Consider the following 19477-nt stretch of genomic DNA (forward strand, 5'->3'; position numbering starts at 1 on the left):
CTTTTCTTTGAAAAAAAAAATAGAGGTATTGTTATAGCCATGTCTGCGTTGCCGTTTACGTTGCAGTTGCCACTCCGCAAACTTGTATGTTGATCATAACTTTTTAAGGTCTAGGTGTATTGTCTTCATACTTGGCCACCACAACTCTTGGGACAATACCTTTTAATAAAGCACACTAACCTTGACCTTCATCTATAAATGACTTTGACCTTCAAGGTTAAATGTCTAACTTTTGCTTGTTTTTCTCTGATTTTTGCTAATAGTTGCTATAACTTTGTTATCTATTAATAGATTGTCTTCAAACTTGAACATAATAATATTTCAGGATTAACCTTTAAGTTGACCAGACAGACCTTGACCTTCACTTATAAATGACCTTGATCTTCAAGGTCAAATGTCCAAATTTTGCTTGTTGCTTTGAGTGCCTATAACTTTATTTTTATGCCCCTTTCCATAAAATGGCTGGGGCATATAGTGTTACCCTGTTCCCTCTTTCAGTCATTCCGTCATCATCAGTTTCCGTTCATTATCTTAGTAACCGTTGCACACATTCAACTCAAATTTGACATGTTGATATATCATAAAAAAATTCAGGTCAAGTTCGAATTTTGGTCATGGTCCGATGATTGTTGACAGAATTATGCCCCTTGATGAAATTTTCAGTTTCTGTCCATTATCTACACATTCAACTTAAATTTGACATATGGATATGTAAAAGGAATGTGCAGGTCAAGTTCGAATTTGGTCATGGTTCGATGATTTTTGGCAGAGTTATGCCCCTTTCACTTTGAAAATGATATGAAATTTTCAGTTTCCGTTCATTAACTCCCCAACGGTATAATACATTCAACTCAAATTTGGCATATGAATACGTCAAAGGAATACGCAGGTCAAGTTCAAATTTTATCATGGTTGATGATTTTTGGCAGAGTTATGCCTGTTTCACTTTGAAAATAATATGAAATTTACAGTTTCCGTTTATTATCTCCCCAACAGTTGTACATATTCAACTCAAATTTAAGATATGGATATGTCAAAGGAATGCGCAGGTCAAGTTCGAATGTGGTCATGGTTCAATGATTTTTGGCAGATTTATGCCCCTTTCACTTTGAAAATAATATGAAGCTTTCAGTTTCCATTCATTATCTCCACAACAGTCGTACATATTCAACTCAAATTTAACATTTGGATATGGCAAAAGAATACACTGGTCAAGTTCGAATTTGGTCATGGTTTGATGATAGCTTACAGAGTTATCCCTCTTGAACTTTGAAAAAAATGTCAGAAATTTTTTGTTTCCGTTTATTATCTCCCAAATGGTTGTACACATTCAACTCAAATTTGTCATATAGATACATCTTAGGAATAAGCAGTTCAAGTTTGAATTTGGTCATGGTTAAATGATTTTGGACAAAGTTATCTCCCTTCAATGTTGGAAAATTTTGAATTTTCAGTTTCAGCACTGATACTTTTGTGGAAGTGTATAATTTTATGTAGTCATTATTTTGGCTACAAATATGCAATTTACATAAGCCTTTTGAAAAAGTTAACACTGAATAGTGTCAGTGCCTAGAACTTTGTATAAAAATGATTTGTGTTAACATTGAATGCAGTTGAACTTCGTTCGCCCAAACTCGGATCGCTCGAATACCTCCCTTCGCTCGAGCTCGGCAAATTCCTATATAATATATATTGTTCTACCTTGGATCGCTCGAACACCGTTTGCTCGAACTCTTGAACCTGATCACTGGTCCCTTCGGTAGAAATATAGTTAAAATCACACCTTTTCAGTCGAACACAAAAAGACAACAAAAGTTGCAGGTCGACATGTTCGAAATAAGTGACAGCCGGCGACACATGTTTTCAACACCTCGTGATCGTGATAAAGGCAATTAAGGTTAATTGATACAAACTTGTTGTAACCGATTTGTTTGCTATGATGATATTGTTTATATGCTGTCTTTTAAGTAGCAGTAAAAAGAAAATAACTCTTGATATTGTGACGGAAATGTACTTTATAGTAAATTTGATTGCCTCCCTTTTTTATAAGTTCGCCATTTACATATAAAAAAAAATACATTTCATTTGTTAATCTTATTAGATAGGAAGTGTAGAATTTTTAGTTGTTTTTATCATCAAATATATATAAGTTAAAAGAATCATCCAAAGTGTTTATATTTTGAATTGTTTCTTTTCACTCACAATAATTTTCATGTAAATTTACTTTAAGTGACAGACGCTTATAAGGTTTAGTAAAAGTCAGTTTCAAGAAACGCTTTATTTTTTTAGCCAATCAAAATGATTCTTTTTATTCACTGCAGGGATGATGCTCCACCAGCATATAAATAAAGCAAGTTCAGTGCAAAAAGTCAGTCTGGTCCTGTCCGTGGGAGAGTGGAAACGAAATCGTAAATACTTACTGGTACACAGAAATCTCAGATATCTGGTACTAAGGACGTTTTATGATTTCTGTAAAATTCCTTTGGCACAAATATTTTAAGAAATATAAATTTTAATTTAGTTTTTGGTTTGGCTCTGGATCGTTAAGATCGAAGTTGTAATTATATTTACTAGTACCCAGACATCTTAGATATCTGGTGCTAAAAATATCTTTGCTTCTTCAGGAAATATTTAAATGAGTCTGCCTGTTGTCCTTGTAAGAGTTGGATATAGGTGATATTGTATTTACTAGAACTCAAACATCTTAGATATCTGGTGTTAAAAATACTTTATCGCATAAGTAAAACCTCTTGGACAAATGTTTGATGTGAGATAGTTTATTTCGGAAATAGTATTTTAAAGGATAGATTTTTGAACGTTTGGTTAATTTGAGATAAGAGATTTTTGTATTGAAATATTAAAGTGAGAAATAAATTTGTGTTAGATTTAGGAATATAAATTTTTGTTTAAAAGTAAATTGTTTAGTTGTTTCTTGATATAATTTGATAATTAGTTTGAGATTGTTATTTTTGCATTTCATTATTTCTGGAATTATTTTTATAAGTTGATATCTAATCAAAAGGTTAAGAAACCACAAGAAAAATTTATATTTGAATATATTTCAAATCAATTAGGATAAGCTATCCCAAGAAAAACTATATATTTGAATTTGAGAATATTGTGATTATAGATTAAATAATCAACAGCTCGGTACATGCTACAATATAAGTGAAATGTGCAAGTCAATGAGTAGATGAAGTTTAAAACACCTGGACAGCTTTTAAATAACAGCCTTAATGTGAATATCTGTAGACTGATATTTGTACATGCTTTTATTTTAGTACATGACTACAAATAAATGCTGCTGTTAAATGTTGTTGTTTTTTTTTTGTTATTTAAAATTGATTTATTGTTTAAAATTAATTTTATCCCATAATAAACATATTAATATATTTTAAACATTGTTCAACAAGATTGCAAAATGATTGCCCAATCGAACTCAACCATTTACAATATGCATGAATATAGATTAACGCAGTGTACCGTTAATACTCATTTGACTGGGAAAATAATTCTTAATATTTAAAAGAAATGACGTATTTGACAAACTGATGTACTAACAAACAATTATATTGACGTTTATGCCTATGTCCTACGTGATAATATTTCAACCTCGGTTGGCTCGCACTACTGATCTCTCGAACAAATTTTCACAGACCCTCCGAGTTCGAGGGAACGAAGTTCGACTGTAGTTTTAAGGGCTTTGAACTTAAAATGAAAAAAAAAATAGTTTGTGCAAACAAATTTGGAACTAAATATTATAACATCTGAAATTTTGGCTGAAGCGGGGGCATCCGTGGCTTGACGACACATTTCTAGTTGAATGAATTGTCTTCAAACTTGAACATAATAATCTTTAAGGATAGCTTTTAAGTGAGCTAGACAGACCTTGACCTTCTCTCATATAGGACCTTGACCTTGAAGGTTAAATTAATGAAAATTTCACTTTTTAGCTCACCTGAGCATGCTCAGGGTGAGCTTTTTGGATCGATGATTGTCCGTCGTCCGTCCACATTTAGTTGTTAACACTCTAGCGGTCGCATTTTTGCCTCAATCATTATCAAACTTGGTCAGGATGCTTATCTAGTTGATAGATCGAATGAGTTCGAACATGGGTCATCTCAGATGAAAAACTAGATCACAAGAGCTAAAGATAAAAAAACCTTGTAAAACTCTAGAGGTTACATTTTTGGCTCAATCATCATCAAACTTGGTCAGGATGCTTGTCAAGGTGATAGCTTGGATGAGTTCGAACATGGGTCATCTTGGATGAAAAACTAGATCACCGGAGCTAAAAATAGAAAAACCTTGTTAACACTCTAGCGGTCACATTTTTGCCTCAATCATCATCAAACTTGGTCAGGGTGCTTGTCTAGGTGATAGCTCTGATGAGATCGAACATGGGTCATCTCGGATGAAAAACTAGGTCACCGGAGCTAAAAATAGAAAAACCTTGTTAACACTCTAGCCGTCACATTTTTGCATCAATCATCATAAAACATGGTCGAGATGCGTGTCTAGGTGATAGCTTGGATGAGTTCGAACATGGGTCATCCTGGATGAAAAACTAGGTCACCGGAGCTAAAAATAGAAAAACCTTATTAACACTCTAGCGGTCACATTTTTGCCTCAATCATCATCAAACTTGGTCAGGATGCTTGTCTAGGTGATAGCTCGGATGAGTTCGAACATGGGTCATCCTGGATGAAAAACTAGGTCACAGGAGCTAAAAATAGAAAAACCTTATTAACACTCTAGCGGTCACATTTTTGCCTCAATCATCATCAAACTTGGTCAGGATGCTTGTCTAGGTAATAGCTCGGATGAGTTCGAACATGGGTCATCTCGGATGAAAAACTAGGTCACCGGAGCTAAAAATAGAAAAACCTTGTTAACACTCTAGCGGTCACATTTTTGCCTCAATCATCATCAAACTTGGTCAGGATGCTTGTCTAGGTGATAGCTTGGATGAGTTCGAACATGGGTCATCTCGGATGAAAAACTAGGTCACCGGAGCTAAAAATAGAAAAACCTTATTAACACTCTAGCGGTCACATTTTTGCCTCAATCATCATCAAACTTGGTCAGGATGCTTGTCTAGGTGATAGCTCAGATGAGTTCGAACATGGGTCATGGATGAAAAACTAGGTCACCGGAGCTAAAAAATAGAAAAACCTTGTTAACACTCTAGCGGTCACATTTTTGACACAAGTGTTATCAAACTTGATCAGGATGCTTGTCTAGGTACTTGCTCGGATGAGTTCGAACATGGGTATTCTTGGATGAAAAACTAGGTCACAGGAGCTAAAAATAGAAAAATCTTATTAACACTCTAGTGGTCACAATTTTGACTCAATTGTCATCAAACTTGGTCAGGAAACTTTTCTAGGTAATTGCTCGGATTAGTTCGGACATGGGTCATCTCGGATGAAAAACTTGGTCACAGGAGCTAAAAATAGAAAAATCTTGTTAACACTCTAGTGGCTACTGTTTTGATTTAAATATCCTGTAAATTGGTCTGAAAGTTTGTTTTGATGATTTCTAAGTCAAGTTCGAACATGGGTCATATCGGATGAAAAACTAGGTCACACCGCCCAAATATGGAAAAACCTTGTTAACACTGTAGTGGTCACATTTTTGACTCACCTGTCATGAAACTTGGTCAGAATGCTTGTCTAGGTAATTGTTGGGATGAGTTTGATGGGTCAGGTGAGCGATCTAGGGCCATCATGGCCCTCTTGTTTGCTGTAACTGGCTGTAACTTGGTAATTATTGAATTGGTTGACTTAATATTATAACAGGACATTCTTTAGGATAAGATCTTCATGTACGTCAAACTCAAATTGACCTTGGCCTTATTTTGACCTTGACCTTGAAAGTTAAATTTATGAATTTTCACTGATTTTTGCATTATTTGACTATACATGTGTATATGTATAAATATCCCTTTAAGCTGTATTGACGTCGTTACCAAGGGACGTTATTAACGTCATTTTCTTAAGATACCTGTAATGGGTAAAACCGGTTGATATTTCTCTTCAATTATTGTCACAGAATTGTTACTACAGGGCATTTTTTGTCAAAATTGTGAAGGGGCCTGAGCCTGTTTATTTTGTGAAAAAAGCGCGATATGCCATAAAATTGTGGAAAAAAAAAATTGACATATTACTTGGCATTTCGCGACATTTTGAAACCTGAAATGGATGATTATAATTTCTGACCTGTGTAAAATCTGCTTCAAGTCAGTACTTTAACCTGGTTAACATATGCAAAAACCATTTAACTTGATTAAAACTATTTCTGTGTTATTGCAATTGGCGTCAATCAAGTTTTACTGGAAGGAAAACAATGTATTTCGAAGACAAAGTCTCAATATTTTGTGAAATATCTTTTGAAATTGTGAATTTTTTTCTGCCGCTTTGTGAAAAAAAGTGCAATTTTGAATTGTGAAGGGGCCTTATATCGGCCCCTGTTATAGAAGGAAAAAAAAGCCCTGTACTAAACAAGAGGGCCAACATGGCCCTAGATAACTCACCATACCCATCAAACTCACCGGTTCAATTACCTAGACAAGTATCCTGACCAAGTTTTATGACAAGTTCCCGGTACTGCGATATTGTTATTTACGAAGACCTTTACTAATTACATGCTGCATTAAATTCAAATACTTGATATGGCATTTGTTGAATTGTTAATTGGTTGTAAAAATGAAAGATTATTTTAAATGACTTCCCCATTCATAGGCTTTGCCTAATTTCATAAGCAAGAGGGCCAAGATGGCACTAGATAGCTCACCTTACCCATCAAACTCATCGGTTTAATTACCTAGACAAGCATCCTGACCAAGTTTTATGACAGTTGAGTCAAAAATGTGACTACTAGAGTATTAACAAGGTTTTTCCATATTTGAGCTGTGTCACCTAGTTTTTGACCCCAGGTGACCCATATTCAAACTTGATCTAGAAATCATCAAAACAAATTTTCAGACTAATTTCCAGGATATTTGGATCAAAACAGTAGCCACTAGAGTGTTATCAAGATTTTTCTACTTTTAGCTCCTGTGACCTAGTTTTTCATCCGAGATGACCCATTTTCGAACTGATATGAGCAATTACCTAGACAAGCATCCTGACCAAGTTAAATGACAATTGAGTCAAAACTGTGACCACTAGAGTTTTAACAAAGTTTTTTTACCAGGTTTTCAACGAAACCTGGGTTATTGTAATGTTGAAGTCGGCAGACGGGCTGTTGGGCGGGCGTCAACTTTTGTTTCCGCTCAATAACTTGAGTTTGCTTTGGCCTATTGACACCAAACTTGGTATATAAGTAGCTTACATCAAGATGCAGCTTGGGAGTGCTATTCAGGTGTCTGTGATCAAGGTCAAGGTCACTGTTACTAAAAATAGAAATTCAATTTCTGCTCAATAACTTAAGTTTGCATAGGCCTATTGGCACCAAACTTGGTGTATAGGTAGCTTATATCAAGCCACAGCTTGGGATTGTTACTCAGGTGTCTGTGATCAAGGTCACTGTTACTAAAAATAGAAATTTAGTTTCTGTTCAATAACTTTAGTTTGCTTAGGCCTATTGACACCCCTATTGACATCAAACTTAGTGTATGAGTAGCTTATACCAAGACGCATCTTGGGATTGCTACCAAAGTGTCTGTGATCAAGGTCAAGGTCACTGTTACCAAATATAGAAATTCTGTTTTTGCTCAATAACTTCAGTTTGCTTAGGCCTTATGACACCAAACTTGGTGTATGGGTAGCTTATATCAAGAGACAGCTAGGGATTGCTACCCAGATCTGTTTGATCAAGGTCACTGTTGCTAAAATTATAAATTAATTTTCCGTTCAATAACTTCAGTTTTTTTACCTATTGACACAAAACTTAGTATGTGGGAAGCTTATATCAAGACACCACTTGGGCGGGCGGGCTTCAACAGATGCTAAAAATAGAAATTAGATCTCTGCATAATAACTTGAATTTGCTTAGACCTATTGACACCAAATTTAGTATATGGGTAGATTACATCAAGAGGCAACTTGGGATTGCTACCCAGGTGTCTGTGAACAAGGTCAAGGTCAATGTTCCTTAAAAAAAAGAAATTCAGTTTCCACATAATAACGAGTTTGCTGTGACCTATTGACACCAAACTTGCTGTGTAGGCAGCTTATATTAAGATGCAGCTTGGGATTGCTACTTAGATATATGTGGCAAGGTAAAGGTTCAGCAAACTTTGACCTTTAATACTTAACTTGGCATGTGTGTAGCTTGCATGAAAATACAGTCTGACATTGATACTCAGGTATCTAGTATATTTTTATTTTAAACTAGTGAAACCAATAGTCTGTGTTGGTACAAAAACAGCATCATTTTTCCTTCACTGCCATATTTCATTATTAATTCCTGTCTCATCAATACTTGGTGGTTGAAAACCTGGTTTTCGTTGCATTGTGGCGCTTCTTGTTCATATTTTGGTGGTGTTACCTAGTTTTTTACCTAAGGTGTCGGACCCATATTCGAAATTGACCTAATAATCATCAAAATAGACTTTCAAACCAATTTCCAGGATATTTGGATCAAAACAGTAACAACTAGTGTTAACAAGATTTTTTTATTTTTAGCTCCTGTGACCAAGTTTTCATCCGAGATGACCCATGTTCGAACTCATCAGAGCAATTACCTAGACAAGCATCCTGACCAAGTTTGATGACAATCAAAAATGTGACCAATAGAGTGTTAATAAGATTTTTCCATATTTTGGCATTGTGACCTAGTTTTTGACCCAAGGTGAACCATATTCAAACTTGACCTAGAAATCATCAAAGCAAAGTTCTAGACTAATTTCCAATAGCCACTAGAGTGTTAACAAGACTTCTATTTTTAGCTCCTGTGACCTAGTTTTTCATCTGAGATGATCCACATTTGAACTCATTCGAGCAATTATCTAGACAACCATCCTGACAAAGTTTGATGATTGAGTCTAAAATGTGACCACTAGTGTTAACGAACAAATGTGGACAGACGACGGACATTCAATATATACATATATCCCCGCCATATAATGCCCTGTTCCGTCATTCCGTCCTTCCGTCATTCAGCCATCATTAGTTTCCGTTCATTATCTTAGTAACGGTTGCACACATTCAACTCAAATTTAACATATGGATATGTCATGAGAAAATTCAGGCCAAGTTCGAATTTGGTCATGGTTCGATGATTTTTGGCAGAGTTATGCCCCTTTTACTTTGAAAATAATATGAAATTTCCAGTTTCCGTTCATTATCACTCCAACGGTATTACACATTCAAGTCAAACTTAACATATGGATATGTCATGAGAAAATACAGGTCAAGTTCGAATTTGGTCATGGTTTGATTATTTTTGGCAGAGTTATGCCCCTTTTACTTGATAAAAAATATGAAATTTTCAGTTTCTGTTTGTTATCTCCCCAATGGTATTACACATTCAACTCAAATTTCACATATGGATACGTTAAAGGAATGCGCAGGCCAAGTTTGAATTTGGTCATGGTTCAATGATTTTTTTGCAAAATTTTCTTGGCGAATGCGCAAGCCAAGTTCGAAATTGGTCATGGTTGCAGAGTAATGCCCCTTTCACTTTGAAAATAATATGAAATTTTCAGTTTCTGTTCATTATCTCCCCAACGGTATTACACATTCAGCTCAAATTTGACATATGGAAATGTTAAAGGAATGCGCAGGTCATGTTCGAATTTTGTCATGGTTCGATGATTTTTGGCCCTTTAACTTTGAAAAAATGGAAATGTTCAGTTCCCATTGATGATTCATTATCTCCCCAACAGTTGTAGATATTCAACTCAAATTAAAGATATGGATATGTCATAAGAATGCACTGGTCATTTTCGAATTTGGTCATTGTTTGATGATAGCTGACAGAGTTATCCCCCTTGAACTTTGAAAAAAAATCAGAAATTTTAAGTTTCCGTTCATTATCTTCCCAATGGTTGGACACATTCAACTCAAATTTGACATATAGATACATCTTAGGAATAAGCAGTTAAGTTTGAATTTGGTCGTGGTTCAATGATTTTGGACAAAGATATCTTTCTTGAATGTTGGAAAAATTTTGAATTTTAAGTTTCAGCACTCATACTTTTGTTGAAATGTATGTAGCCATTATTTTGGCTACATAAATATGCAATATGCAATTTACAAAAGTTTAACACTGAATAGTTTCAGTGCCTTGAACTTTGTTTAAAACTGGTTTGTGTTAACATTGAATAGTTTTGAGGGCTTTGAACTTAACATTTTACTCCATGAGCATATTGTGAAAAATGGCCGTTTTCATTGAAAAGCCTCCTGTTACAAGTTCCAACTACTATAAAACTATGAAAAATGCTTCAATACTGATGAAACTAATGGCACATATGTTGACTGAACCATAACCTCTGTAACAATATGCTCAATCTTAAATTTTCTGTTGCCATGGCAACGGGGGACGTCTCAAAATTGCGAAAAATCACTATTTTGCATTGTTTTTCTTCCCATCAAAACTGATTTCAAAGTGCTGCAACTTCTCAATGCAATGAGATAGAGTGAAAGGTTTTTCAGCGTTGGTTACACGTCAGGGATGAAGATCGACCTGAGGCCATTTTTAGCCTATCACATGTCCAAAATTTTCTTGGCGAATGCGCAAGCCAAGTTCGAAATTGGTCATGGTTGCAGAGTTATGCCCCTTTCACTTTGAAAATAATATGAGATTTTCAGTTTCTTATCATTATCTCCCCAACGGTATTACACATTCAGCTCAAACTTGACATATGGATACGTTAAAGAAATGCGCAGGCCAAGTTTGAATTTGGTCATGGTTCAATGATTTTTTGCAGAGTAATGTCCCTTTCACTTTGAAAATAACATGAAATTTTCAGTTTCTGTTCATTATCTCCCCAAAAGTGTTACATATTCAACTCAACTTGATGAGGGGGACTACTGCCCCCTTCAAACCCCCTAAACAGAAGGGGGCACATCCTCCTTCTCGCAACCCCCTGATTTATCATTTTCATGGGGTCCGCGCCGAAAAAGTGGTTACTTTTTTAACAACATTTCTCAAACGAAAAACAGTATTTGGGGCCTAAATAGGGCATTTTTTCACTGTTTGAGGCCTCAAAAAAAGGGGGGGAAAAGAAAAAAAAAGTTGTGCATTCCCCCCCCCCCCCACCCCCTTGACGGTGTCTCTAATGTTAAGTTTCAAAATAATATATCTGAACTGGTATATTAAAATATAATATACCTTTCAGGAGATTTTTCTATTGTCCAGCATAATTTTCAGGGAATAACATACTTTAAGTGACACATCTTGTTAAAAAAAAAACAATAATCAAACAATTGTTTTTGAGGAATGTGGATGGGTTTATAATTGCATTCTTAAAATGGGGAATCATGATCAGTACAGAATACACAAATTGTTAAAATCAAGAATTTTTAAGCTTTATTTCTGATTCTAAGTACAAAGTAAATTTTAGTATATGTAACACAAATTTAAATTGTTTGCAGATTGTTGTATCAAATCTGTACCCATTGTATGTAAAGTTTTTCAAGTACTTGTTGGAATGGAAGGAGCGGACTCTTAATCTAAAAGAAGATAAATCAGTGGACATGGGAAACCTAGAGTGGGAAAAATATTCTAATAAGATAGTTTCTTTTAGAAAACAGGAAGAAATGGTAAGGCTTTCAATTATTATAAGAATGTACAAACAGTATTATGTATGCATACTTTAAAGAAACATCTTGTTAAAACTGAACTAATAAGATTTAACTAAATATGAATGCTTCTTTCAGTGAATTTGTTTATTAAATAGTGATAAAAATGGAAGATATAATATGAATCTTTATATATGTCAGTATGTAGTATTTGAAATGTCTGCTTGTATGTTGGTTAAAAGGGCCACTTTACAAGAGAACCTTTTACCCATAGCCTACAAACTTCTATTTATGGGCTTGGAAATGTCAAGGTCCTTTGTCCTTGAACTTTAAAACTGTTTCAACTAAATTAATATGGAAACATTTGGCCAAAACCTACAAAGTTCATAGGATCATTTTCCATATAAAGTAGAAGCTGCTTAACCAGATTGATTGAGAATTAATTAGCCATAGCCTTCAAAGTAAATGCTAAAAGATCTGGGCCACAGAGTGCTTGAATTTGAAAACTGTTTCCCCTCGATAACTATTCAATAAACTTTTTCTTTAATATAATTCGGGTATGATACAGGTATGATCCACAGCATTGTCGATACCCACGACTGAACTATTTCCTGGCCGATATCCAGTCGATGAAAGGGGTGTCAAAGACAGTTATTCCTTATTCCTCTGGTAGCCTCACGATTTTATGAGGTGATTAAAACCATTCAAATCCCTCATTTAATCCAATTAAATTTAGCTGTGAAAAGTTATTAAAAATGTGAACAATTTTCATCAAAAAAAGCATAGAAAATTTACTGCATAGAAAATTTACTGTAAATAATAGTTTCTACCTTTCCGTTGAAGAATATAAATTTCGTTAAACACAATTACAAAATCTACTTCTACAGACCCACTAGGTCTAGAGCAAAGATATTTTGCATAAGGCATTTTCTGTTCAAATAAGAAAATCTTCTTGTCTGCGGGTACAACCAGGCCTAGAGCTTTCATATTTTATATATAGTATCATCTACAGGTCTTTACCAAAGTTGTTCAAATTTTGCCTCTTAGTATCAACATTGGCCAACCGTGGGGGTCATATGTTTACCTTATATATATATATAGTAAGAACTGGAAAAAAATCTTCTTCTCTGAATTGACAAAGAATAGAGCATAAATATATGGCATGAAATATTGTGTAGTGAACATCTACCAAGATTGTTCAAATTATAGCCCTGGGGTCAAAATTTTTTCATTACATACATTTTGTAGAAACTTAGAAAATCTTCTTGTTTAAAGGTATAAGGCATAAAGCTTTAATATTAAGTATATAGTATCATCTACAGGTCATCTACCAAAGTTGTTCAAATTTTGCATCTAGTGTCAAAATTGGTCCTAGGTTTTCCTTATATGTACATTGTATATAAGAAAAACTGGAAAAAAGTCTTCTTGTCCACATGGACAAAGGTTAGAGGTTAGATATTTGGCAAGAAACTTTGTGTAGCGGACCTTTATCAAGATTCAAATTATACGCATGGGGTCAAAAATGCCCTCGCCCCAGGGGGTCATTGATTTTTATTATGCACATATTGTAAAAACATAAAAATCTTTTTGTCTAAAGCTTTGATATTTGGAATATGATATCATCTATATTTCCTGTACCACAGCTGTTCAAAATTTGCCTCTAGTTGCAAATTGGCCGACTGCCGGATCATAGATTTTCATTACAAACAATTATAGCATAATCTTATAGAAATATTATCCTCTGAGGCTTAAAAGACTAGAGCTTATATATTTTACATAAAACATTGTGAACCTCTACCAAGCAAGGACCTTTATAGGAATGGCCTCCATCTGTCCATCGTCTATCTGTCTGTCTGTCCGTAACTCTTGTGTCTGCTCATAACTTTTAAACCTCTGAAAAAATTTTGAAATAACTATTTTGAACACTATTTTTAGATGATGTGCAGAGCGCAATATTTGGGTTGCTAACCCCAAAGTCAAGGTCACATTTAAAGGTCAAGTGTTAAAAGTCTACATTTCGTGTCTGCTTCATAACTTTTGAACTGCTGAACATTTTTTTGAAATTACTTGGCACAAGTGATCATCATTATGAGAAGATTTGCAGAGCGCAATAATTTAGTTGCTATCCCAAAGATGAAGGTCACACTTAAATGTCAAGTGTTTAAAAGCCTTCATTTTGTGTCCGCTCCATAACTTTTTGACTGCTGAAAAGATTGAAATAACGTGGCACAAGTAGTCACCCCAAAGGTCAGGGTCAAGGTCCAATGTTAAAACATCTTTTTTTTCATGCCCGCTCTATAACTTATTGACAGTTCAAAGGTTTATCAGTGTTCAATCTAGAATGAATTCCCAGGGGGCCCTTTGGGCCCATAAACTCATCAACAGGGGGTCATTTGAGAAAAAACGGGGCCCACACCTTAAATGAACTTAAAATTCAAATAAGGTATAAAATTTTACCTTTTAACTTATTTGTTACTTTAACTGATAATACGTACCTTATATCCACAAAAGAAAGTTGCAAAAAATTGACTCAACTTAAAATTATTTATCTTATTACGGCCTTTTTATATGCCCGAAAGGGCATATTATGTTATACCCCCTGGCGTCCGTCTGTCTGTCCGTCCCTTCGTCCGTTAGCAATTTGGTTTCCGGAGCATAACTTAAGTACCATTTGGCCCACAATGTTCAAACTTCATAGGATGATTGTCCATATTGGGTAGAAGACCCCTATTGATTTTGGGTCAAAAGGTCAAAGGTCAAGGTCACTATTACCTTTAAACTGAAAACAGTTTCCAGAGCATAACTTAAGTTCCATTTGACCCATAATGTTCAAACTTCATAGGATGATTGTCCTGATTGGGTAGAAGACCCCTATTGATTTTGGGGTCACAAGGTTAAAAGTCAAGGTCACTATTACCTTGATACTGAAAACAGTTTCCGGAGCATAACTTAAGTTCCATTTGGCGCACAATACTCAAACTTCATAGGATGATTGTCCATATTAGGTAGAAGAACCCTATTGATTTTGGGGTCAAAAAAATCAAAGGTCAAGGTCACTATTACCTTAAAATTGAAAACAGTTTCCGGAGCATAACGTAAGTTCCATTTGACCCACAATATTCAAACTTCATAGAATGATTGTCCATATTGGGTAGAAGACCCCTATTGATTTTGGGGTCAAAAAAATCAAAGGTCAAGGTCACTATTACCTTAAAATTGAAAACAGTTTCCGGAGCATAACGTAAGTTCCATTTGACCCACAATATTCAAACTTCATTGAATGATTGTTCATATTGGGTAGAAGACCCCTATTGATTTTGGGGTCACAAGGTCAAAGGTCAAGGTCACTATTACCTTAATACTGAAAACAGTTTCCGGAGCATAACTTAAGTTCCATTTGGCCCACAAAATTCAAACTTCAAAGGATGATTGTCCATATTGGGCAAAAGATCCCTATTGATTTTGAGGTCACTAGGTAAAAGGTCAAGGTCACAATTACCTTAAAACCAAAAACAGTTTCTAGAGCATAACGTAAGTTCCATTTGGCCCACTATATTCAATCTTCATAGGATGATTGTCCATATTGGGTAGAAGACCCCTATTGATTCTGGGATCAAAAGGTCAAAGGTGAAGGTCACTATTACCTTACAATTGAAAACAGTTTCCGGAGCATAACATAAGTTCCATTTGACCCACAATATTCAACGTCATAGAATGATTGTCCATAGTGGGTAGAAGACCCCTATTGATTTTGGGGTCACAAGGTCAAAGGTCAAGGTCACTATTACCTTAATACTGAAAACAGTTTCTGGAGCATAACTTAAGTTCCATTTGGCCCGCAATATTCAAACTTCATAGGATGATTGTCCATATTGGGAAGAAGACCCCTATTGATTTTGTGTCACAAGGTCAAAGGTCAAAATCACTTTTACCTTAATACTGAAAATAGTTTCTAGAGCATAACTTAAATTCCATTTGGCCCACAATATTCAAACTTCATAGTATGATTGTGCATATTGGATAGAACACCCCTATTGATTTTGGGTCACAAGGTCATACGTTAAGGTCATTTTTTATAACTTAAGTATTAATCAACCTACAGCTGTAAAATTTTATAGGATTTACAGCTAATTCCCAAAAAAAAAACACTTTCAGGCATATAATGCTCCGCCTAGCGGTGCTCTTGTTTGAGAGCATTTTTAAGAACTGATTAGTAGAGAAACAAAGACATAGTGTTTCAAGTATAAAACTATCAAAAAATCAATGACCCCCTGGGGCAAGGCCATTTTTGACCCCAGGGCTATAATTATACCCCCCGAAACGAAGTTTAGGGGTATATAGGAGTCACTCGGTGGTTGGTCGGTCCAGCGGTCCGTTGCATTTTCCTTGTCCTGAGCATAACTTGAAGACTAACAATTGGAATTCAATACAACTTCATACAATGATCAAGCACATTGAGAGGAAGTGCAGTGCACAAGAACCATAACTCTATCTTGACTGATTACAGAGTTATTGCCCTTTGCTACTTTTCCTTGTCTGGAGCATAACTTGAAAACTACTGATTGGAATTTAAAACAACTTCATACAATGGTCAAGCACAATAAGAGGAAGTGCAGTGCACAAGAACCATAACTCTAATCTAAAGTAATTTACATAGTTATTGCCCTTTGTTACTTTTCCATTCCTAGTTTTGTCCGGACCATAACTTGAAGACTAATGGTTGGAAGTCAATATAACTTCATACAATGGTCAAGCACATTTAGAGGAATTGCAGTGCACAAGAACCATAACTCTATCTTGACTAATTACAGAGTTATTGCCCTTTGTTACTTTTCCTTGTCTGGAGCATAACTTGAAAACTACTGGTTGGAATTCAAAACAACTTCATACAATGGTCAAGCACAATAAAAGGAAGTGCAGTGCACACGAACCATAACTCTATCTAAGGTAATTACAGAGTTATTGCCCTTTGTTACTTTTCCATTGCTTTTTTTTTGTCCGGAGCATAATTTGAAGACTAATGGTTGGAATTCAATACAACTTCATACAATGATCATTTAGAGGAAGTGCAGTGCACAGAAACCATAACTTTTTCTTGACTCATTTAAGAGTTTTTGCCCTTTGTTACTTTTTATTGTCCAGTGCATAACTTGAAATTTAATGATTGGAATTCAATGAAACTTCATACAATGGTCAAGGGCAGTGAGATGAAGTGCAGTGCACAAGAACCATAGCACTATTTGGACAAATTACAGTTATTGCCCTTTGTTACTTTTTTTTGTCCAGTGCATAACTTGAAAACTAGTAGTTGGAATTCAGTACAACTTCATACAATGGTAAAGGGCAATGAGAGGAAGTGCAGTGTACAATAAACATAACTCCATCTTCAGTATTTGTAGAGTTATTGCCCTTTGTTCTTTTTCCTTGTCTGGTGCATAACTTAAAAACTAATGTTAAATGCAACTTAATACAATGGTCAAGTGCAATGAGGGGAAGTGCAGTGCTCAAGAAGCGTAACTCTTTCTAGACTTATTACAGAGTAATTCAATAAAACTTCATCAATAGTCAACCACATTAAAAGGAAATGCAACATACAAGAACCACACCTATCTTTAATTGCCCACAACCATAACTCTATTTCAATTTTTTTGCAAGGTATTCTGTTACTAGTAACTAGTGATTAGTAACTTCCTCATTTCCAAAGCAGTCTTGCGGGGGTATTAATCACATTTAGTGAAAGTTCTAGTTTGAACAATTTTTGAAGAGTTTCATTCGATGATGTTAAACACAACATGTATAAGCTCTAGGCCTTGCACTTTCAGAGGATTAGATTTTTAGCTCACCTGAGTCCGTCATCAACTTTTTATACAAACAACTTTTTCTCAGAAACCACTGAGCCAAATGTGATGAAATTTTCCTGAGATGTTCCTAGCATGAAGCTCTACTAAAAGTGTTCAAATTGTTCTGCTCAATTGAACATCTGGGTCAGGGCGCTAAAAATATATTTTTGAAATGAAATCTTTAAATATTTTTTGTGGAGTAAGTGGTCTCTAGGGTCAAAGTCAAGGTCACTGGTTTAGAAAATAAATTTAAACATTTTTGTTCATACAGCCTTTATTTTTTAGTTGATGTCTTTCATGTTTAATACAAACATGCCAAGGGAGGTCCTCCTTCTTTGGGTATAGTAAGGGGTCATTTTGGTCAAGGTCAATGTCACCAATGTCAAGGTCACCAATGTTAAAAATAGATTTTTACATTTTTACAGGTGTATTAACCATATTCTATAGACAGATGTCATTTATAATTGATAGGAACATAAAATTTGATGGAGTTAGTGGTCAGTTGGGTCAAGGTCACCAGTGCTAAAAATATATTTTTACACTTTTGCTCATACAGCTTTTATTTATTGACAGATATATTTCATGTTTGGTAGGAAGATAACTTGCATGGTATTCATCCTTTTGATTGGGGTAGGGATCAGTGGGTCAAGGTCACTTGTGCTAAAAATAGATTTTTACACTTTTGCCCATACAGTCTTTATTTATTGACAGGTGTATTTCATATTTGATAGGAAGATAACTTGCATGGTATTCTTCATTTTGATTGAGTTAGGGATCAGTGTGTCAAGGTCACTAGTGCTAAAAATTGATTTTTACACTTTTGCCCATACAGCCTTTATTTATTGACAGATATATTTCATGTTTGGTAGGAAGATAACTTGCATGTTATTCTTACTTTAGATTGAGTTAGGGGTCAGTTGGGTCAAGGTCGCTTGTGCTAAAAATAGATTTTTACACTTTTGCCCATACAGCCTTTATTTATTGAGAGATTTATTTCATATTTGGTTGGAAGATAACTTGCATGGTATTCTTCCTTTGGGTGGAGTTAGGGGTCAGTTTGGTCAAGGTCGCTTGTGCTAAAAATAGATTTTTACACTTTTGCCCATACAGCCTTTATTTATTGACAGGTGTATTTCATATTTGGTAGGACGATAACTTGCATGATATTCTATAGGTGTTACCGCCTCCGTGGTCGAGGGGTTAGAGTCGATGACTTCTAATCCAGTTACCTCTCTGGCGTGGGTTCGATCCCCGGGAGATGCTTTGGTAGTTTAGCGCGGAGGAAGGTAGTCTAGTACTGGTGTAACTCTCCAGGAACGATGGTTAGGAAACTACCCGCCTATATGACTGAAATACTGTTGAAAAAGGCGTAAAATGAAGCAAACAAACAAAAATTCTATAGGTGTCAGTTGATAAAGTTGAATATTTATCACTTCACAAGTCATAGCAATGACTTGGCAACTTATATATTTCACAATTACAAAATGCCATGACTCTGTCAAGCTATATAACTTGTTAGTCCCCTACCGGTTTACCGGAGGGGACTTTAGGTTTACCCTCAGTCCGTCTGTCAGTCCGTCCGTCTGTCCGTCCGTCCACAAAATTGGATCCCGAGATAACGCAAAAAGTACTGAAAATATTTTAATGAAACTTGATATATGGATAGATGGCAGTATGGAGATTATGCACGCCTTTTTCTTTTTTTCCTATGCTGAAAATTCTGGTTGCTATGGCAACAAATATACTGAAAATATGGCAAATTTTACACATAACCTGGATCCCGCGATAACGCAAAAAGTACTGAAAATATTTTTATGAAACTTGATATATGGATAGATGGCATTATGGAGATTATGTACGTCTTTTTCTTTTTTTTCCTATGCTGAAAAATCTGGTTGCTATGGCAACAAATATACTGAAAATATGGCAAATTTTACACATAACCTG

General features: G+C 35.2%; 1 long non-coding RNA gene across 1 annotated transcript in view; it reads left to right on the forward strand.

Annotated features, from left to right (window-relative positions):
- The window catches only part of LOC132759629 (uncharacterized), a 30889-nt gene extending 11778 nt beyond the window's left edge, over nt 1–19111 (forward strand). Inside the window, exons 2-3 of the long non-coding RNA XR_009629749.1 lie at nt 11544–18704; nt 18933–19111. This is a non-coding gene — a long non-coding RNA (uncharacterized LOC132759629). The remainder of the gene's footprint in view (nt 1–11543; nt 18705–18932) is intronic.
- Nucleotides 19112–19477: the final 366 nt, after the last annotated feature.

Source organism: Ruditapes philippinarum, unplaced genomic scaffold (genome assembly GCF_026571515.1).
Source record: "Ruditapes philippinarum isolate M1 unplaced genomic scaffold, ASM2657151v2 ctg7343_1_1_1_1, whole genome shotgun sequence".
Taxonomy (NCBI): domain Eukaryota; kingdom Metazoa; phylum Mollusca; class Bivalvia; order Venerida; family Veneridae; genus Ruditapes; species Ruditapes philippinarum.